Genomic DNA, 6,520 nt, shown 5'->3' with positions numbered 1-6,520 from the left:
TTCATAGAGTAGCAAAAAGCAACGAAACTTGTCGTAAATGCTAGTCATCGATTAAAAAGTCCTTTCGGATGGGCCCTTCGCTACCCGTTGAATGTATTTGGAGACAAAAAACAAGTTGCGTCCGGGAAATGCTTTAATGTGTTTTCACCGCAAAAGTTGTAGAAAATACATAGAGTGGCAAAAAGCCATAAAACTTATCATGCATACTAGTCATGATGGTACAACAGTATGGAAAAAATTTGGGTTCATTTGAAGATGTCGAAAAAAAACTTTTTTCGGATGTGGCCTTCGCTCCTACCCGAACGGTCTCCGGAGAACGAGGTCAATTTTTTTTGACATCTTCAGAATGGCCTGAAATTTTGCAAATGAGTTGGTATGCCCACTCCGACACTGAATCCAAAAATTGATCGTATTTCGATACCAAAAGCACGTTGCGTCATGCCCGGTCAGTGTTTTCGGTGCGTTTCACGGAAAAAACCATACGAAATTCATACGGTCTCAAAAAATTATGAAAACTTACACGCATGATGGCCCTGGTGATGAGTGCGTGTGCAAAAAAATTGAATGGTTGAATTAGATAAAAAACACATTAATATTTTCTGTCAGAAAAAAACGCATTAATATTTTCTGTCGTTAAAAAAACATCGAAGATAATGGCTCTATTTTTGAAGAATATGCATGATCCATGTGAACCTTCACAAGCTCTGAGCAGGTGAAGTCTCACATCGATCCTGCATATCCTCTAAATAGAGTCCCACAAACTCAGATGTTTGTTCATGTAAAAAAAATTATATAAAGGAGTCAACGGCGCATCGGCTTAGCGATGTGGTATTAAACTAGAGCTGTTAAAGTACAATGCATTTATTTGTTTTCAATAAATGCATCATGGGCCAGCCGGCGGAAGTTTTACGGAACGGGCCAAGAGGACCACTATGGCGTGACCACGTCTATGACGACGCACGTGCGTGCATGGGCATGGAAACCACGTCGCCATTACCTCGCCCCACGACCGCCTAACCCCGCCGCCTCCACGCACGACCTCACCCTGATCCCACGGTCGCACCGTCGTGGCCGTCCCAACTCCCTTCCCTGCCGCCCTCACGACGGCCATACACTCATCTACGCGCGCGACTTGGATCTCGGCCCGGCCGGGCCGTCTCGGCAAAGTCGCCCGCACCCAGAACCTTAGGGCGGGCCGTCGGCCACCGCGGTGGTGTGGGCAGAGAGCGCGCGGCTGCTACGACTAACCCACACCGGGTGGGGATAGCCAACGGGGGCTGCCGGTGCACCTCGCGGCGCCGGAAGGTATGGTATTAAATCATATGTAATGTTTTTTAAATCTCGTAACTAGTTAGATAACATTCATCTTATTTAGAATGCAAGAACACGGAGATGTGTACTGCTCGGTTGAGAAGTGGTGCGAATTGGTGGAAACATTCACACCCAGACAACGCATGATGCTACGTGACACAAATTTGGACAGTATGTTGAGAATTCCTTCAGTGAAAATGAGGAAAAAATTATTGAAATTTTTGATTACAACGTATGATACTAGTAGAAAGCGATTTATTATTCGGCCAAATACTGACGGCATCAGTGTGCTTAATGACGATTTTTATGACGTATTCGGGCTACGTAACGAGGGTGATGATGTCAATAGCATGATAGCAACAGTACAACTAGACGCCAAAAAAATTGTTCCGAATCAGTTTCTAGACAAAAGAATAGGCCTAATCCTCATCGATGACTTGATAAAAAATATTGTTGATAGTCAGTCATATGATGATGATTTTGTGAAGAGGGACGTACTGATTCTTATGGGTACAGTCTTAGCACCACAATCCACCAAGTTTGTTCCTTATCGTTATTACAAAATGGTGGAGGATGTCAACGCTATCAAGTCATACAATTGGAAATATTTCACGTTGGGGGTGTGCATGGATGCTATTAAAAAATGGTCAAAGATCTTGAAAAATTCCATTGGCCTATCGGGAACTTCGCTCTTCTTCATGTACAAGTCATTTTGTAATAGTTGTATGTACATAAATTTTTTATGTGATATATGTGTCTGACTAATTGTGTTTACTATCAGGCAGTATATATACTGGGAAAAACTTAAGCCAATTGGTCTGGATGCATTTGATCCTTTGTCTCGTGAATACCCACTAATGCTTAACTGGCCAGAAACGGAAGGGAAAAAGCGAGACAACTATGACAACATACACGGGCGGGGTACCGGCAATGTAAGTCAATAAGTATAGTCCTTATTGGTCCCACATAGTAATTAAGTATATTTGTTATTTAATTCATTTTATTGTTTGTTGTACAGATTGAAAACTGCATTAGCGAAGAGTACAGACGTGCTAAGGTTGCACGTGAAGGGACTGTCCCAGAGGAAGAAACGAAGAAAACTAAACGGAAAGGTGGTGGCAGGAGTAGAAAGCCAAGCATGTCGGCGGTTTCATCGAACACGAATTATAGTATGGACCGCGTGATGACATACATAAAGCTGCTTCACAAGGAGGTTCTCAATATACCCGAAAGATGTGCACATGTAATTTAGAAGTTGTATTGAATGTGCTTTAATTGTTCAACTACTTATCGTGTTTCATTTGTGTTTGTAGATGGTAATGGAAAGGTTGAACACGGAAGGTGTGATGTACAAATCCATTAAGAGGGACAACGTTGACGAATTTGATGATGTAGGTGAAGGAGTTGGGATGAAGAATGGCAAGTACAAGTCATCAAAATATTGGCCAGATATTGAATCACCTACGGACGTAAAGATAGGAACATCTTTCACGGGTATGAATGATACCTTCGTGCCCGTTGATGACACGGGTGCTCCGGCGACGACACCGGGTAAAGGTGATGCTACTGATCCTTTCATTATAGACGATAATGGAAACTCTCCATCTTCGGCATCAACTGTACGGACAAAAGACTTTCCGCCTATGTCCCGAACCCTGCAGAATGCTGACATTTCTGGTGAGTCTATGGGTGGTTTGTCACCAACAAAGTCCGAAGAAACGTTTGAGAGTTTCCCGGCAAAGAGCAACATAGGTAATGGTGAAGGCAGTCAGGACAATGAAGGTAAACGCAAACGAAATCCGTCAAAATATTGTCAATCCCCCTACGACCTTCTCATTACCCGCAAGAAACGTGTTAAAAAAAGTAAGTCAAATACTACTTTATTATTCATTCACGCCTTATGTAATTTCTTTTTATCATTTAACTGACCGTAACTGCATTGCTTTAGATCTGTTTGCATCGTCACCACATTCAATTCTAGCAAGTTCTCTTAATATGACTCCGGATCGCATAGAGGCAGCCAAAGTTTTTGTTGAGACTCTTGCATCGTCAAAGAAACATGCGCACAAAACCGTGGTTAATGTGCCGCCACCAGATGGGGACATATGCACGCCAGCAATGCTTCATGATGTCCTCACGTTTAAATGGTTGAATGGCGTTGTAAGTATGATTTGTTTTTAATAGAACCCTCATTTGTACTTCAGAAGTTGATAAAATTTTTATACTAATGTATGCAGATCATCAATGCATATTGTAAGCACCTAGAACACCGTGGTTTTGCTGATCGTCACATATCAACAACGTGGTTCCCCAAATTTATGTTGAATAGGGCAAGGGGAAAGACCAAGTCAGTAAATAATATAAACTCAGAGAAGCTTACAAAGAAAACAAAAGTCTTCACTAGAGTAATGGATGAGTATTTCGCACGGGACAAGGTATTGCTTTCATATTTATTAGTTTTTCTTAGTCAATAGTTTTTTATTGCACTAACATCATTTGGTTGTTATGTAGGCGTATTTTCCTATGCACGTTAACGACAATCATTGGATAACCATAGTGATGCACATCGTCAAGGAGGAGTTTCAAGTTCTTGACTGAAATTCTAATGGCGTAATTAGCCAAAGAATTCGCAATATGATTGCCACACTGGTACGCTATAATTTTCGCACTCACATTAAAAAAATATTGGGTCATACATTATTCTGGTTTATATTGCGACATACATTATTCTGGTTTCGTTAATTTGTTTCAGAGAGCTGAAATTTCTAAGGATATTATGGAGGCCAACTCAACTCTTCAAGCAAAAAAATATCCAGATGTCTCATCGTGGCCAATAAATGAGTACGAAATGCCGAGACAAAAAGATGGGTAAGTTCATACTGCATACAACTAGTACAAGCAAGTGCATGCTACGTCCTAAGCTGATCGCACGTGTTTTATTGCAGAGTGTCATGTGGACCTTTTGTGATGCGGTGCATAAAACACTGGGACGGAGATCGCTGGACATATGAATTTGACCAGGAAGAGATTAATGAGTAAAGGCTACTTATTGTCGCGGATTTTTTTTCCGGAGGTGAACACATTAGAGAAGGTCAAGATGAAAATTATTAAAATCATGGAGAAGGAATATGTATTAGCATCGGCAGGGTTTTAGTCCCGTAGAAGGTTTTCCTACCGTTGTTGGTTACTTATCACTTTGTTCGATTGTAATGCGACATGGCACTTTCAGTTTATTTGTTATGCTACTTTGTTAAAGGATATGAGACATGGCACTTTCAGTTTATTCGTTATACTACTTTGTTAAAGGTTATGAGACATGGCATTTCAATTGTTATGTGTGAAATATGTTATATTTGTATGAATGTGTTACTGCTGTCATGACTTTTCTCGATTGTTTAACATATAAAAAATTAATCTATGTGAAAAAATAACATATCTAAAAAAGGCCCAACAGTCCTTGCAGGCCGCAACTGGACGTAATCGGTCCGGCCCGATCAAGCCGGGCGGCGAAAGGGCCGGCCTTTCGGCCCAGGTACGGCCTGCAGGACGGTCGCAACGGGGCAGTGGCGGGACGAGGCGAGATTCAAACGAGTTTGGAAGGGTTGTGAAAGGCAGGTATATAAGGCGGTCGCGGCGTTGTTCGGCGGGCGAGGTGGGACTAAACTTTAGTCCTGACCCCCGCTGACCCTGCCCCCGCACCATCGGCACAGTCAATGGGCCAGCCCACGTGCGCCGTCGCGCACCGCCATTGGGCCGGCCCACGCGCGCCAAGTGGCATCCTTGATACGTGCCCGCTCGGTCAGGCGGGACGAGACGTCTGCGACCGGGCCCGCGGCTGTCGCTCGGTCGGCGCCTGGGCCACCAGACACGCGTGTGGCACACAGCGAATCGCGTCGGACCGCACTAGCTGGACTGTGTGGGCCCGCCACTATCTCGGTTGTCGGCCACCGCACGGGCTGGACTGGAATATTCGGAGGATGGCGCGCCAATCATGCTGTCAGGCGGATCATGATCGGATCCAGCGCCGCTGCTGCCACCAGAATCATTCTGGGATCATGTGCAACAATCAGGCGGATCATCATCGGATCCAACTCAGCACGGCGGGGGTATTCTTTTATGAAAAAAAATGACCGCCGTGAATATAAACAACAACAATACGTATAACATTACAGCCGCAAATAACACTAGTTGCCCACACTTATAATATTTCGTCTCACAAAATAGTACCAATGATAGTTGGACACGCATTTAAAGCGATAATAAAACGTAAAAAAATGGCTGCAAATATAGTACGTGTAGCAACACAACGACATGCTAATTGAACTCTGTCCCATTGCCTTCCATTGATTATTAATACTTCATCTTTATACCTGGTTCCTACATAACAAATTGTAAACAACTCATCAGACAATTGTAAATAGAGAAACAAAGTGAAATAATTAAAAAAAGTAGAACTTACTTTTCATTCTGGGGCACGTTTGCCGTCTATGGTCCTCTTCGCGACATATGCCACAAAGAGGACCGGGTTTTCTCTCAGAAAAAGATTTTGGTCTTCCATTTTTTGTAATATTTGGATCTTTCTTTGCCCGTCCTGTCTTGCTCTGTTTAGGGGCGCCCTTCGTGGAAACTTTCACGGGATCACCTATGACATCAACATGTTGTTCCGGCTCACGTGGCTCCTCATGCACATTTCTTCTACTACCAACAACATCATCTTCAGGGACCTTTTTTTAGCTATTATATTCTGCAGACACTGCATCAACTCATCAAAGACGAATGGATCATTTGATGCAACATGGAAAGTTTCTGCTCCTGTTATACTGAGTTGACTATAGTGAGCATGCTGCTATGCCCCTGTCCAACCCCAGCCAAACATGTCACTCTTCCGCTGTGCAGGCAGCCCACCTCTCGCAACTTTCGACATCCTCTTAAGGATGCAACACTTAGGTATTTTAGGTATTTTCAGATGAGCCAACACATACATAATGTGTTTGCAAGGCAACCCTTTTCGAAGCATTCGTCCACAACTGCAGTCTATAGTATTCTCAGGGTTTTCAACTCGATAATTCAAGCTGAACTGAAATTTGCGGTTATTTCTCCATGTCACGATGAAGGTGTGACAGTCAACTCCCACTAGCGTCTCAAAAATCTCGAGCTCTCCCATCTTCTTCAGATCTTGTTGAAGAATATAAAAATTGGCATGAGTGAA

This window comes from Triticum aestivum, chromosome 5D (genome assembly GCF_018294505.1).
Source record: "Triticum aestivum cultivar Chinese Spring chromosome 5D, IWGSC CS RefSeq v2.1, whole genome shotgun sequence".
Taxonomy (NCBI): Eukaryota; Viridiplantae; Streptophyta; class Magnoliopsida; order Poales; family Poaceae; genus Triticum; species Triticum aestivum.
This window is presented reverse-complemented; position numbering follows the sequence as displayed.